The following is a 15,230-nucleotide window of genomic DNA, read 5'->3' as shown; positions in this document are numbered from 1 at the left end:
CCCCTGCCTCTTGGAACTTCTGATGGCTGCTGGCACTTCTCGGCATGTGGTTACATGGCTCTAATTCTGCTCCTTGGGTCTTGTGACTGGCTCCTTTTTGATCTGTCCTCAAATCGCCTGTGGCCTCCCATTTTATAAGAACACCGGTATTTACACTGAGTGTCCATCCAGACACTCCAGGTAACGGTCCCATCTGAAGGTCTGTAACGTCACCACACCCACAAAGTCCCTTTCATCATGTATCGTGACGGCCACAGGTCCCAGGATTAGACCTGGATATCTTCAGGGGCTGTTCTTCAGTCCCCCACATGCATTTTGAAGGAAGGGACGATACTTAACCCTTTTAAAAATCATTTTACACCTAGGTTAGTGAGTGTTATACTTAAAATAAATAAGTATGACTTATATACTTCGTGGGACTTCCCTGGTGACCCAGTGGTAAGACTGTGTGCTCCCACGCTTCTACTGCAAGAGGTCCAGGTTCAATCCCTGTCTGGGAACTAAGATCTCACTTGCTGTGCACAGTGTGGCCAAAACAAACAAACAAAAACACATCTCTGATTAGACTGGGTTTACACAAAAACAAAGATATAATTAATTAACCTCATTTAAAAATAAATGCTTTGGCTGTTTGTCAGTTTTATCAAGGGGCTTGAACGATAAGGTTTCTGTGTAGTAAAGAGCATAACTAGGCTTGTCTTATTTGTAGGCAAAGGTACAGTTGGTGTAGAAAAGTGTAAGATGAGTCACTTTGGGGAAGAAATTAACTTCTAATCACAAACAGCCTTGAGTTATTTATATATTTACTTTGCTTTGACTATATTCACATTTTTATTGATGTATTGTTGATTTATAATGTTTCAGGTATAGAGTAAAGTGACTCAGTTTAGTGATTTTTTTCAGCTTCTTTTTCATTACAGATTATTATAAGATATTGAGTACATTACCTACTCTACCATAGGTCCTTGTTTATTTTATATGTAGTCATGTGTATGTTAACACCAAATTCCAACAAAGGGATTTAGTTGAGCAGATTTATGAAGGAAAGGTAGAAATCTTTCTGGCAAAGCCTACAGCAAGAGAGAGAAAGCTGGCAGAAGAGGGTCCAGGCAGAGGTAATAAAGGCTGAGAATTTGCTAGAACTAAGGGAAAAGAGTAAGCTTGGCGGCAGAAATGAGGTTATGAGGGTGAGATAGGAATGCAGTCCTTACTCTTAAAGTTTTTAATACAAAGCTTCACATAGAACAAGAAGAAACATACCACTTTATTAATGAATAAATCAATGAATGAAAATCAATGTGCAGAGGATACGTGGTATGTTTCTATGATGATATTTTTGGATTTTTTCCAAAAGTTTCTGAACATGTGGATGATGTATTCATACACAGCTCTCACCTACTCTCAGCTCTCATCGAGGGAAAACGGATTTTGAAGGAATGAGAAGCAACTCTGTGGCCCCACACTGCACACAGTGATCTGCGCCTACTCAGACCTCGGTCTGTGAATCGTCCACTGCACGGACCCATCACTACAGTCACATCAGTGGGCTGAGGGGTGCGCCTACCCTCGGCGACAGAGATTCTGGGCTGATAGAGTCCTGGTGACGGTTTACCATCTTCTTCCTTTTCTCCATTTACTTACATTTTATGTCTGTATCCATATCCAGCACTGCCCTAGAATTGGGAGGAATTCTCAGAATCCACTTGTAAATGCAAAGCACAACAAATAAATAAATAAATACGAAAAATAAAGAAGGTGGGCTCGGGGGCTGGTTTTGATTTGTTCTTCGGCACTGCAGTAGCTGATTTTGTTGGGCTCTCAGGGGATGCAGGATGGGGAGCACATGAAAGCTGGCTTTTAAAATTTTTCCTTAAAGGAGCCTCTGCAATGAGATGAAATTGCTTCAGAAGAGAAGGGCTCTCTTCCAAAAGCATGAAAAAGGTAAAAGGCAATGAAATCAAAGTAAGGAAGAGGGGAAAACATTAGAATAAAAGGCTTACGTGTAAGGCAATGTCACTTGGGCTGAGGGAATAGACAGTGAGTGAAGTGGAGAAATACTGGAGACCACAGAAAAAAAAGGCCTCTGAAGAAGGGACTGGCATCACGACAAGAAGGAGGCTGTTTGCTTAACAAGAAGGATTTGCGTTGAGTCTAAATTAGATGAGACGAAGCAGGAAAATAAAGAATTTGCTTCCGCTCTGTTTCGTGTCTATGGACTATAGCATTACCTCTAAATCTCTCTGTACAACGGCTGCGCAGAAGAGGCTCAGCCTTGAACTTGGGTTGAAAAGACCTGATGTGAACAACCAGCATTGGATTCAAATTCTAGAACTGCCTTTCTGAGAGACCTTAGGTGAATCACAGTGATTTTCTCCCATTTCAAATTCGTCCTCTCCTGTGGCAACAGGGACCGGCATGGAGGTGTGAATTTAAAACTGAGTTGGGGAAAAATGGGGGAACATCTGTAAACACTGTCAGTGGGAACTGGAATATGCTTCTGGCTTCAGTTCTACCAAGACCACGTGGCCCTGTGGAAATGTTGAAGGTGGTGACAAAGAGAATTCAAATTGTGCATATACTACGGCTACGGCCAAGAGAAAAAGAGGAAATAACTGATATGGTAGAGACAATGACTACTTTTTCTTTGTGTCATTTTAGCATTATTTATACAATTTTTTGAATGTTAGAGGAAAAGATACGTCGACACACAGATGCTAGGATGTAGAAGTGGAGTCTTCCTCCTTCAGTTTGTCAAGTCCTCACTCCACACACAGAAAATATTTAAGTGACAGATTTCTGGCACTCACCTTATGTCAGAGGGAACCTTGCCCTGACACAGGAGAGATGAGATTCTTTGAGGAGAAACTGGTGGCAAAGCCATGTATTACCATGATTTATCCCTCTTGTTTATAACACTTATATCTGTTAACAGACCCTCCCTGACCCCAATTTCTGTGCATAATCAAAGCTCAGATCCTACGCAGGAGATACCCTTAGGAGGGTATCTTGAGTAGCTCCAGGAAGATGTATTCCTAAGTTATCTCCTCTCTTGAGGAGCTAGTCCTTTGTCTTGCGAATTCCTTTTATTGGGGCTTCCCTGGTGGACCAGTGGCTAAGACTCTGCTCTCCCAATGTGGGGGCATGGGTTCAAGCCCTGGTTGGGGAACTAGGTCCCATATGTGGCAACTAAGAATCCACAGGGCACAACTCAAGATTCTCATGCTGCAACTAAGACCCAGTGCAGCCTTCCCTTTCTTAAAGGTCTTCTTTGAAAGATGTGAATAATCCTGAGAATGGTAATGTAGAAAGTCACCAAATTTGACCTTAACATTCTGTATCTCACTATTTTAACTCTAAGCCTTTTGCCCAGACCACTTTACTGCATGATTCTAGCTTTCCACTTTCCAAACTCTCTTCTCCTATGGCACCAGTTCCCTTTCTAAAATTCAGATTAACTGTATTCTTCACATTCTAACACCCATTGCCTGTAGCAGATTTTCTTTCAAATTGAGGTTATGGTCCATTTGGTGGGTTATAACAAACCTTCACAAAATGAATGAGGGTTAAATAGGATTGAAATATCAGTATTTTCACAAACTGAATGGTGACATTTTGTTATGCAGAACTTTTATTTATTGAATGTACATTTTGCACCTCGAAACATATAGAAAGCATTTCGTGCTACATTGTGGATGGAAATTGAAACCCACTGGCCTAGGGGCTTCCTTTGTGGTCCAGGGGCTAAGACTCGAGGCTCCCGTTGCAGGGAGCCTGTGATCAATCCCTGGTCAGGGAACTAGACCCCAGATGCCACAACTAAAGATCCTGCATGCTGACTCTAAGACAAGCACAGCCAAATAAATAAATTTTAAAAAGGAGATACTATATCTCAAAAGAAAAAAAAAAAAGAAAAAGCAGAAACACCCTATTACAATAAAAAAAATTTTTTTACAGAAAAGAAAGCCACTGGCCTGTAGGATGCAGTGGACACTCGGGGTGGCTTGTGGGCTCTTTCCCAGGTGGTCTCCTCCCTGCGTTTCCAGCCGTGTCTCTCCTTCTCCCCAGCCTTTAAAACATGGGCTCTAACCGATTGGCGCCCTCCTTGGGCTCTTTGAACATATCGTGCATCTTGGTGCCACCACTCCCGTTTCTCTCTCTCTCTCTCTCTCTCTCTCTCTCTCTCTCTCTCTCTCTCTCTCTCTCTCGGAGCACATACCACATCCGGTTCGGTTTTGTGCATCCTCTCTCTGCCATGAGAGAGTCCTCCAACAATAGCCGTCTGTGAGAACCTTCCACTCTCGACGTCCACGAGGAAGCGAAGCGGAAACACAAGTGAAATCATAACTTGTTTATAACATAGGAAAGATGTTTTGGTTTCATAATTACGGGATTCTGAGGAAACCTTGAGGAAAGCAACAGGATTAAGGCCGTGGATGGGGAGGACATTTCTACCCAACTGACAGCGGTTGAGAATTCCATAGAGGAAGATGTGAAGAAGGTAAATCACAGAAGGTCAGCTTTTTAAAAAGTAAATTTAGTTATTTAATGTATTTTATTTTTGTTTATTTGGCTGTGTGGTGACTTAGTTGTGGCACGCAGGATCTTTCATTGCAGTGCATAGACTCTCCAGTTGTGGTCCGAGTGTAGTTACTCCTTGGCTTGTGAGGTCATAGTTCCCCGACCAGGGACTGAACCTGCATCTCCTGCATTGCAAAGTGGATGCTTAGACCATTGGACCACAAGGGAAGTCCCCAGAGAGTTAGTTGTGCCAGTGACAAATTTTTACATAAACTTCTCATTCTTTTTATTCCAGGTCAAGGATATTTGTTATTTTCAATATTTTCACTGAGCATATTTAATGAAATGTCTGTGGCATAAAGTACCTGGCAATGATTTCTGATAGACTAGAGATTACCCCTGGGTTGGGAAGGTCCCATGGAGGAGGAAATGACAACCCACTCCAGTATTCTTGCCTGGAGAATCCTGTGAACAGAGGAGCATGGCGGGCTACAGTCTATGGGGTCTCGAAGAATCGGACATGACTGAGCACACACACACAGATTACCCAGTGTATCTTGATATCTCAAGTATTTTGTCCTTTCTTAGCTCTTTTTTCCTTAAGTTACGAATGTTATTTTGGTTTACCTTTTTTCCAACCTGCATTGTTTGGGGTATAAAATTAATTTTATTTAAACAATGTAAAGAATTTCTAAATTTCACAGTTAATTTCTCGTGAGAAGAAAAACTAACACAGAGTTAACCAATAACCATTTCTACACCTGACAAGCTTAACCCAAATCAGAGCTCTAGTTTCCCAGTATCTGCACTTATGCTCATTAACACAGTTCACTAGAGATTTGTGTGTTTAGGTGTTTTCACTTCTGTCATTGAAATGTGTTACTCTTTTTAGTCCTTACTTATCAGTAATCACCAAGCCCATGGCTTATCTAATTTGAGATGAATGAAGCAGAACTAGATTAATTCCAGAGGGGATTAGAAGTAATAAGGACAAAAACCTTGTGTTCAAATTTTATATTAATAAAAGCCCGATACAAATTAGAATTAGATATTGTATATTGCTCCATTCAAATCATTTTAAGGGGAAAAACAACCTCAGATCTTTGGTAGCAAAATATCTCTTTCCCTATCTTGACATTATAAAATGTTTATAAAATATGGTGGCACTTTTGTTCTTAATTTTCTCCTGCATTTTTCATTCACTGTGGATCCCTACCCCCAGCCCGCTCCTGCCACCTTTTGCTGTGGTGGCTTTTCAGTTTTTCCTTCATTCTGTCTCCTCCTTTTTGTTTATTTCCAATTTTCCCCTCTTCCTCGTTCCTCCGTTTTCTCTCTTCCCGCCTTGCGGTGTTGTTTAAGCATGCTGTAAACTCATTCATTCCCCAAAGGCAAAACCAGCTATCTGAGCAACACTTTGTCAGCATAATACATTTACAGAATGCATATTTATGAACCTTTGAGCTTTTATTGTTCCACAGGGCAAATAAAAAACATGAAAAGTAGCAATATAGTGTTTCAAAGGTCCCTCAAGGAAAACAAAAGTAGCTGGAAATAAATTTGGAAAAAGATTCTTCTGTACAAACAGATCCTTGAATTGGTTCTTACAAAAGGCTGAAGAGTAGGGCCATTTTTGTTTTCCCCCCTAAACTAAGACTTAGGAAATTTTAAACTTTTTAATAGGTCTAGCCGCTTACAATTTGGAAAAGAAAATAATTTTAAAAGAGGATTGGACATAAATGTTTACAATCCAGAGAATCTTAAAACAGCATGTTGTATTTGGCTATAATAAAAAAAAGAGGAGAAAGATGGGGGCTGAAATTAAAAAGCCCGTCTTACCTCCAAATTGCCTTCCAGCATGGAGTCAACCTAAATGAGCCAGATTAAAGAGCTAGGGAGTAGAAATGAAAATCTTATAAAATGTCTTTTGAGAGTCTTATTTTCATTGATCTTAGCAGAGAGATTGAATTCTCATCATGTTCCCCAACTCTCCAAAATGAACAGATTATTAATATTTAATGCTTGGTGGGGAAGTGCCAAGGACCCACCCACTGTGTCCTGACAGAGTGAGATAAACCTAGAGAAGGTGAGAAGCCTAGAGGTGAGAATTCTGAAGAACTCTAATGGGGACTCCAAGCCCCAGTTCTGATTTAGATATCATGGTAGGGGTGTATGCTCTTTTCGGGATCATCTCTGTCCTTCAGGACACTCCATTTATGGATTCCACATACTTCAAGCTCTCAACAGACTGAATGGCATATATCCAAAAGTTGTATCTAAGAAGCATCAAAATGGAGCCTTCGGTTTTCAACCTGCAATTCTGAGGCTCTTGCAGTTTGAACAATTAGTAATGACAGACTCTACAACAATGAGCCCAAAGTCAGTATTTAATCACTGGGCAAATAGGTCTTGGAATGAGCTGTACCGAAATAAGGGACCGAATTCCAAACAGAGAACACAGTGAAACTAGGTTCCAAGTTGGGCTTCCCAGGTGGCTCAGTGGGTGAAGAATCTGCCCACAATGCAGGAGCCTCAGGAGACGCAGGTTCGATCCCTGGGTTGGGAAGATCCCATGGAGAAGGAAATGGCAGCATACTCCAGTGTTCTTGCCTGGGAAATCTCATGGACAGAGGAGCCTGGTGGGCTACAGTCCATGGGGTCTCAGAGAGTTGAACACGAGTGAGCACAACAACAGGTTCTAAGTTCCACGTGAAGTGGGAAGAATCGTGGATTCCTTGGATTCAGAATGTTACAGGATTCAATTTCTGATGGAGAATGAGTGCCAGGGAAGAACACAACCCTGAGGACTGCGTTCATCTCCCCCTTGTGTCCCACGTGTGTGTAAGCCCATGAAAGCATTCAGAGACATTTTCTAAGGAGGACAGAGGAGGAGCCCGGTCCCAGCCTTACTCCACAGTCTTCACTAACAGTTGTCTTGGCTTCTGGCTCCTTCCTATCAAGTTGTTTCCTTCCTGACTCTAGATAGCGGCTTCCCTGGTGGCTCAGAGGGTAAAGCGGCTGCCTGCACTGCAGGAGACCTAGGTTCGATCCTTGGGTTGGGAAGATCCCCTGGAGAAGAAAATGGCAACCCACTCCGGTACTCTTGCCTGAAAAATCCCATGAACGGAAGAGCCTGGTGGGCTATAGCCCATGCAGTTGCAAAGAGTGGGACACAACTGAGTGACTTCACTGACTCCAGACAAAGAAGAACTGCAGATAGTGACCATCGTGAGTCCTAACAACATCCCCGCCAAGCCAAGATGGGGAAGAGCTGACGTTAACGCTTACTTTCCCTGGGGAAAGCCCCATCCCTTAATGCTTACTTTATTAGTAAGAAATGAGGTCTAGGTGATGATTACGAGTTTCTCATCAAACACGCTCCGGGAGAAGGCTGGTGAGCACCACGGGAGCAGACCAAGTGAACTCGGTATCGCGGTATAGCCTGTGTCTAAGGTGCCTGGGACACAGTCAGTAGACAACGGATGGGGAACGGGCTTCAGTTAATCAACCTGAGTTAAGTTTGGCCTTTGTGCCATGCTCTCCTGATTATCACTCAACTAATTCTGATTGCACAGATCATGTTTACTCTGCGGGGAGGTTAAACGACGGTCTCTGTATTTCACTGCACAGAACAAAAGAATTGGTTTTTATGCCTTTGGCATGAAGACATGTCATATTTCCTTCTTCTCTCTAGTTTATCTGCTTCTTCCCCTTTCTCTACCTCTGTGGCACAGTTCTATGTGGGACATTAATAATCCTAAAAACTGCCTCCAGGAAAACCCACACACAAGGCCATGGGGCATAAAAAACCACGGTGTCCCCATCACCTAAAACTCAGAGTTAGAAAAAAAAATTTAAAGCAGTAATTAAATAATAACTGTTAGCATTCAGAACCGTTTAATATGCTGTCTGTAGTGTTATTCAGTGAAGGAGATGCTAAGACTGATGGTGCTCAGGAAAAAGAAAGAAAGAAGCCACAGTCCCTAAGGAATGCCTCCTAGTAACCAGGAGGTACCTCTCCTGCTAGGGCATCTGCTTGTGCTTAATCGCTCAGTCATGTCCGACTCTTTGCGACCCCATGGACTGTAGCCTGCCAGGCCCTTCTGTCCATGGGGATTCTCCAGGTAAGAATACTGGAGTGGGTAGCCTATCCCTTCTCCAGCTGATTTTTCCCACCCAGGAATCGAACTGGGGTCTTCTGCATTGCAGGCAGATTCTTTACCAGCTGAGCTACCAGGAAAGCCCAGGGCATCTGCTTACCTACAGTTTTAAAATATAAAGTCCTGGGGTGTCCCTGGTGGTCTGATGTTTAAGACTTTGCCTTCCAGTGCAGGGGCTGTGGGTTCAGTCTCTGGTCAAGAAGCTAAGATCCCACATACCTCGTGGCCCAAAATCCAGAATGTAAACAACAGGAGCAATATTGTAACAAGTTGAATAAAAACTTTAAAAATGGTCTGCATCAAAAAATAAAATAAAAAAATGCAATATCCTAAAAATGATGTATGATGTCCTGCTTTGTCTCTAGCCTTGACATCCGTTGATTTCCTGAAAAGTAAAAGTGTTGGTTGTCTAGTCATGTCTGACTCTTTGGGACCCCATGGACTGTAGCCTGCCAGGCTCCTCTGACCACGGGATTCTCTAGGCAAGAATACTGGGTAACCATTGCCTCTTCCATGGGATCTTCCCAACCCATGGACTGAACCTGGGTCTCCTGCATTGCAGGTGGATTCTTTATCATCTGAGCCACCAGGGAAGGCCTCATATATTTCCTAGACGTCCTCTGTTCTTTGTCCATACTGAACTACTTCCAATTTTCCAAGCATTCAAATTTAAAATTCCTCTTTCCCCTCGATGTTGTGTGAATTCCATGCACCCAGCAAGCTCCTGCTCATCCCTCAAATGACTGGCTCATGTCCTCTCTCAGAATCTGATCTGACACCAAGGCCCTGCAGAGGCAGAGGAGGCAGCAGCTCTACTGGTCTCTGTTACATCGCCCTTGAACTTGTGTTGTAACTACAAAACCATGAGTCTTTGGAAAGAAAGGACTGTGTGTTGCTCGTTTTTACATCACTGGGGTGGAGCACAGCCTTGGTCACATAAAAGGTACTTAGAATGTGTGTTGAATTCACAGCTGGATGGATAGAATGATGGATGGATGAAAGATTAAGTCCTAGTGGAGATCGCTACTAGGGTGCGTGAGCTCAGAGAAGTCCATGATGATGATGATTTATAGAAAAAGCAGTGCTTGGGGTGGTAGGGGATCACTGTCACCTCCTCCAGCATCAGCTGCTCCCCAAGATGTATTTCCAGGCTTCCCAGGTGGTGCTAGTGGTAAAGAACTAGCCCACCAGGCTCCTTCATTCATGAGATTTCCCAGGCAAGGATACTGGAGTGTGTTGCCATTTCCTTCTCCATGGGGTCGTCCCAACCCAGGGATCGAACCTGCATCTCTTGAGACTCCTGCATTGTAGGCAGATTCTTCATCCACTGGGCTACCTGGGAGACCTAAGAGACACAGATTTGATGCTTGGATTGGGATGATTGCCCTGGAGGAGGAAATGGGAACCCACTCCAGTATTCTTGCCTGGAGAATCCCATGGACAGAGGAGCCTGGCGGGCTACAGTCCACGGGGTTGCAAAGAGTCGAACACGACTTAGTGACTGAGCAACAACAACGGTTGTGGTTTGAACCACTGAGTTTGAAGGTGGTTTGTTACACAGCAGCAGATCATGGGAACTTTCAACAGCCCATTTGTGATTCATTAAATCAACCTTAAAATTATGCCCCAAATGACATATTCTTCAGCAATGAGTCTGCTAGGGTGTGATACATGTAAAACATTGATTACAATTTTCAGAAAACCTTTGCTTAGACACATTCATATCTCTTCAAACTGCTCTCTTGAGCTTCCCTGGTGGCTCAGCTGATAAAGAATCTGCCTGCGATGCAGGAGACCCCACTTCGATTCCTGGGTTGGGAAGATCCCCCGGAGAAGGGATAGCTACCTAGATAGCTACCAATCCCTATGGACAGAGGAGCCTGGCGGGCTGCTGTCCACGGGGTCACAGAGTCGGACACGACTGAGTGACCAAGCACACTCATAGCTCACTCTTGCCTGCCTGTGGATGCGTTCTTTATTCTTCCAGCACTCTGCTCACCAGCTCGCTTTTAAGCTACATCTGTGCTTCAAGAGTAATATTTTTTTCTGGGATTTACAGCTTAGCCATAAGACTTTGACCTCGGCTGATCCCTGGTATCTAAGGTGTCAGAAAGGGGCATTTTTATGTTTATCTTGTCATCAGCTCCGAAAAGCAGGCACCAGCCTCATGTCATTTTCAATATATATGTTCTGAGAAGAGCAGTGTCCGACAACTCGTGGAAACAACTGGGTTTCATAGAATCACGTGTCCATATGCTACTCGACTTTTCCACGATGTTTCAGGTATATTAAGTCAGAAATTTTGGTGAAGGAGAAGTTGACATTGATAAGATTCTCCAAAGGAAGAATACAGCACGCTTCTAAAGAACTGGGCTTAAAAAAGTGGCTTCACAGAAACAAATATCGTGTATTAACGAATATGTATGGAATCTAGAAAAATGATACAGATTAACCTATTTGATGGGCAAGAATAGAGACACAGACATAGACTTGTGGACACAGCAAGGAAGGAGAGGGTGGGACAGATTGAGCGGGTAGCACTGACATATGTACACTACGTGTGTAAAATGAATAACTAGAGGGAAGCTGCTGTACAGCACAGGGTGCTCAGCTGAGTGATCTGTGATGACCTAGAGAGTGGGATGGGGTAGGGGGGAGAAAGGCTAAGAGGCCTGTATGTTTGCATATAGTTGATTCACGTCACTGCCCAGCAGAAGCGAGCACAGCGTGGTAAAGCATTTATTCTCCAATTAGAAAAACAAAATTAAAAAAAAAAGTTAACTAAGAAAACAAAAATGGTTTCACAACTCTTGGCCCATATCCTTGCCAGGGGAATAAAAAGGCTCTGGGGGATGAAAATATTTTATAAAGGGAACTTGTTCGGAGGGAACTGAGCTCTGAGGTCTCTGGCAAAGGAGACGGTGGGATGAGCAGGGAACACTTTCCTTGTCCACCAAGCCTCACAAGGGGGCCTGGTGGACCCCTCGGAGCGCGTGTGCCGGGCACTCAGGGGGCACGGGGCACGTGACTTCTGTCAAGGACCTGTGACCACGGGTTGAGGGCCGCACGGGGCAGCACAGCATGGAAGGTAAACGCGGTCGAGTGTCAAGGGCGGGATGAGGAACTCTCTTCTGTTTGTTTTTGATATGCAAATTTAAACAACTTTTTTTTAAATTGGAATATAGGTTTGTTTGTTTGTTTTTTTTGCCTTTATACAAAGTTTTTTATTTTAACAGTAAAACATTTTGTTTTAAAAAAATACTGGGTGTGAAAAAATAACTGTAAAATGCAATTTGTTATTGCTGTTTAGTTGCTAAGTCCTATCCAACTCTTTGTGACCGCACGGACTGTGTCCTGCCAGGCTCCTCTGTCCACGGGATTTCCTAGGCAAGAATACTGGAGTGGGTTGCCATTTCCTTCTCCAGGGTATCAGAGTATAGTTGCTTTATAATGTGTTAATGTCTACTGTACAGCAAAGTAAATCAGTTATGCGTAGACATATATCTCCTTTTTCTTTTTGGATATCCTTTCCATTTAAGTCACCATTTGCAGAGATGTGGATGCATCTAGAGATGGTCATGCAGAATGAAGTAAGTCAGAAAGAGAAAAACATATATCATATATTAACACACATATGTGTTATCTAGAAAAATGGCACAGATGAACCTATTTGCAAAGCGGAAATAGAGACTCAGACGTAGAGAGCAAATGTACAGATGGGTAACCCTTAACCTGGCCATCGGCCCCCGTGGAAGGGGTCCTGCCCCCAGAGGGATGTCCAGGTGCCAGCATGTCCCGGGTGGAGCAGAGCAGATGTCAGGAGCAGCCAATCAAAGGAGTCCCTGCGCTCTCTCTGCCCCAGGGCTTGTGCCCCAGGGAAGGAGGGGTCTTGAGAGAGTCACCTCCTGTCACCCCAGGAGCACCAGGGGTGGTTTCTGACAGCCCCAGTCAGGTCAGAGCTTCCTACGTCCCCTCTTCTTCTCCTCCCCTCTTCTCTGCCCCCAGCTAGGTCAGAAACATCTTTGAGCAGGGATGATCCCGGGAGAAAGAGGGCCCTGCCTTCCCCATAGTCATGGCAAGCCCACAGCAGGACCCAACTGGAGAGGGAAATTTCCCTTTAAACCAGGTGTGAAGTTTTGATTAGGACCTCAGCCTGGACACTTTTGCCTGATTTCAGAGTGTGCTTTTGGCTTACAGTCATGATACAATACTGTCTTATACAAGTTTGGACCAGTCAAGTCATGAGAGTAAGTCAGAGACAAGATGGTTTGCACAGAATACAATTTAAACGGGACCAGGAAAATGACAGAGACGCCTGGTAGGCTACATACAGTCCATGGGGTTGCAGAGTCGGACACTACTGAGTGACTAAGCACACACACTGGGAAACAGAGTTGCACTGTGATTCAGCTCAGCTCAGCTCAGTTCAGTTCAGTCCAGTTCAGTCGCTCAGTCGTGTCTGACTCTTTGCAGCCCCATGGAGTGCAGCATGCCAGGCTTCCCTATCCATCACCAACTCCTAGAGCTTGCTCAAACTCATGTGCATGGAGTCTGTGATGCCATCCAACCATCTCATCCTCTGTCGTCCCCTTCTCCTCCCGCCTTCAATCTTTTCCAGCATCAGAGTCTCTTCCAATGAGTCAGTTCTTTGCACCAGGTGGCCAAAGTAGTGGAGCTTCAGCTTCAGCATCAGTCCTTCCAATGTATATTCAGGACTGATCTCCTTTAGGATGGACTGGTTGGATCTCCTTGCAGTCCAAGGGACTCTAAAGAGTCTTCTCCAACACCACAGTTCAAAAGCATCATTTCTTCAGCACTCAGCCTTCCTTATGGTGCAACTCTCACATCCATACGAGACTACTGGAAAAATCATAGCTTTGACTAGATGGATCTTTGTTGGCAAAGTAATGTCTCTGTTTTTAATATGCTGTCTTGGTTGGTCATAGCTTTTCTTCCAAGGAGTAAGCGTCTTTTAATTTCATGGCTGCAGTCACCATCTGCGGTGATTTTGGAGCCCAAGAAAATAAAGTCTCTCACTGTTTCCATTGTTTCCCCATCTATTTGTCATGAAGTGATGGGACCGGACACCATGATCTTCGTTCTCTGAACGTTGAGTTTTAAGCCAGCTTTCTCACTCTTCTCTTCCACTTTCATCTAGAGGCTCTTTAGTTACTCTCCTTTTCTGCCATAAAGGTGGTGTCATCTGCGTATCTGAGGTTATCGATGTTTCTCCCGGCAATCTTGGTTCCAGCTTCTGTACTGTGATTCTATTCCACGGAATCAGATAGACTGTCATTCAATGCATTGTTTGTATCAACCAGTGGGGTCTTTTTTTCAAGAATTGCTAGTTCAAAGCATTTGAGATCTAATTAAAATCTATTCTTACATTCTTTCACAACAATAAGATTTCATTTATTCCCCATATCTTTGATTTTCAAAAAAATGAATGATAAATGCAGAGAATAGGACACTTTGGAATTGTTTGAACAATAAGGATCTTTTAAAACTATCTATTGCTTATTGATACTAAAATGATATATTGACTTTTTTTTTTTTCCTGAGCTAAGCTTGGTCAAAAATCTACCATGATCACACATCTTACAAATTGCTGTACTCTATTGATATATTATCACTCGTGGTAAGATCTGCTTTTGTGCATTTTGTGTCCTAATGTGGTAAATAGGATTCAGGGCACATAGGCAAAAGAAACTTTTCATCTTTTAAAAAAATTTAGTCAGAGTTGTCTATTGATTTAGCAATTGAATATGACTATCACCACGAGGGGCTTCCCTGGTGGCTCAGCTGGTAAAGAACCTGCTGGTGTAAGAGACCCAAGAGACATGGGTTCGATCCCTGGATCGGAAAGATCCCCTGGAGGAGGAAATGGCAGCCCACTCCAGTATTATGGCCTGGGAACGCTCATGGACAGAGGAGCCTGGTGGGCTATGATCCTTGGTTTCCCAAAGAGTGGGCCTTCACTGAGTGCGCACGCACACACACATCACCGTGAAAGTGACTCCATGAACCACATTTTCTGTACAAACACGGCATAATGTAATCAACAGTGTGACTGCCGGATAACATGCTCTTCAGTAATAATATCTCCCAAGATATCTAAGTTCTCTTACAAGGTATATTATTTTTACTCATGTGAAGGAGAAAAGAATTTCAGCAAGGTTAGCCTTAATTCAGCACAGTTAAAGTGACTCGCCCAAGGTTATATACCAATCTACGAAAGGAGACACAGAGTCCCTACCTGGAGAGGGCTTCCCTGGTGGTCCAGTGGCTAAGACTCTGCACTCTCAATGCAGGAAACCCAGGTTCAATCCCTGCTCAGGGAACTAGATCTCACATGCCACAACTAAGACCCAGCGCAGCCAAATCAATGAAAAAATAGCTTAAAAAAAGAAGTCCCTACCTGGAAGCCTCAAACCACCAGACTAAATAGAAGGTCTGGATAAAACATGGGAACACACAGCTTCTGTGGAAAATGGGGAGGCAGGTGGGTACCCCTTGGACGAGACTTATTTCTTGTATTTCAGCTTATTTGAGTCT

General features: G+C 43.5%; 1 non-coding gene across 1 annotated transcript; it reads left to right on the top strand.

The window, feature by feature from the left end:
- Positions 1-14,943: 14,943 nt before the first annotated feature.
- TRNAE-CUC (transfer RNA glutamic acid (anticodon CUC)) lies at positions 14,944-15,016 on the top strand. Its single transcript has one exon. It is a non-coding gene; the product is annotated as a tRNA-Glu (tRNA).
- Positions 15,017-15,230: the final 214 nt, after the last annotated feature.

Source organism: Giraffa tippelskirchi, chromosome 5, assembly GCF_054371585.1.
Source record: "Giraffa tippelskirchi isolate mGirTip1 chromosome 5, T2T-mGirTip1v1.2.pri, whole genome shotgun sequence".
NCBI classification, from domain to species: Eukaryota; Metazoa; Chordata; class Mammalia; order Artiodactyla; family Giraffidae; genus Giraffa; species Giraffa tippelskirchi.
Note: the sequence above shows the minus strand (reverse complement) of the source record. Positions and strands in the feature narration are given on the sequence as shown.